The 1,285-nt window shown below is 41.6% G+C and overlaps 1 protein-coding gene across 2 annotated transcripts in view; it reads left to right on the forward strand.

Annotated features, from left to right (window-relative positions):
* Window positions 1-1,285, forward strand: part of Gpha2 (glycoprotein hormone alpha 2) — a 54,313-nt gene that overhangs the window by 16,999 nt on the left and 36,029 nt on the right. The window lies entirely within an intron of this gene.

A 1,285-nucleotide genomic window follows, 5' to 3' on the forward strand; every position in this document is an offset into this window, starting at 1 on the left:
GAAAAAGCCCCCAAATATTTACCCAGGAAGAAAAATGGCAAGTTCAAGCTTAGTTTGGGCAATCTAGCAGTTTAGTTAAACCCTGTCTCAAAATATAAAATTTAAAAAAGGCTGGGAATGTAGCTCAGTATGAAGGCCATGGATTTAATCATCAGTGCTTAAAAGAATAAAAAAGAAAATAAAGTGGACTTGAATAAGCAATTCTCCAAAGAAGATATATATGAATGACCAGCAGTACATACAAAGATGCCCCAGGGGGCTTGCGGGTTAGCTCAGTTGTTTAAGCACCCACTGGGGCAAATCCAGTCAGGTGCAGGGGACCAAGGCATGATCCCCAGCTCCTCCTGTCTTACCAGACCCGCCCTTAAGACTGCCAAAAAATAGTCTTTCTTAACTTCAAGGGCTGGCCAAATAGCTCTGCAGATTAAACCACCTGTTTAGGTGAAACAGAGAGGTCAGAGGTTCCATACCCAGCTTGCCATGCCAGCCCTGTCCCAGGGCAAGTTCAGACAGCTATTGAGACTGGGTGTGGTGGTGTGTGCCTGTAATCCCAGTACTTGGGAGGCTGTAAACAGGAGAATCACTAAGTCTGATCTAAGTAGTGAGACCCTGTAGACCCTTACTAAAATACCAAAAATTAAAAAAAAAAACAAAACAATAAAATAGGAGAGGGGAGATGGCTCAGTAAAATAAGCGCTTCCCTGGCAAGCACAAGGGTCTGAGTTCAATCCTGGGTGTGCCAAAAATAAATAAAATACCAAAAGTAAAATAAAAAGATGCCCCAAATCATTAGTTTTTAGGGAAATTCATATCAAAACAAGAATGAGATACCACTTTATACCTACTAGACTGTCTATAATAATTCTTCAAAAAACAAAGTAGCTGAGCATGGTGGTGCATACCTGTAGTTCTAGCACTCAGGGATAGTGAAGTACAAGAATCTCAAATTTGAGTTCTGCCTGGGGAATTTAGCAAGACCCTGTCTCAAAATAAAAAATAAAATAGTTGGACATGGTGGCTCATGTGTGTATTCCCAGCACTGGAGAGGCTGATTAAGGAGGATTGTTGCCAAGTTCAAGACCAACCTGAGCTACAAAGAGAGTTTAAAATCAGCCTGAACCACACAGGGAGACCCTGTCTTAAATACAAAACAGGTAAAAAGACCAGCTAAGTCTACACACTAAGACCTGACTCTGCCTCAAGAACTAAAAAAAAGGAAAAAAGGAAATAAGAAGCCATGAGGGCTAGGGTGTAACTCAGTAGCACAGCTCATGCCTGGCAAGCA

This window comes from Octodon degus, unplaced genomic scaffold (assembly GCF_000260255.1).
Source record: "Octodon degus isolate 3935 unplaced genomic scaffold, OctDeg1.0 scaffold00184, whole genome shotgun sequence".
Taxonomy (NCBI): Eukaryota; Metazoa; Chordata; class Mammalia; order Rodentia; family Octodontidae; genus Octodon; species Octodon degus.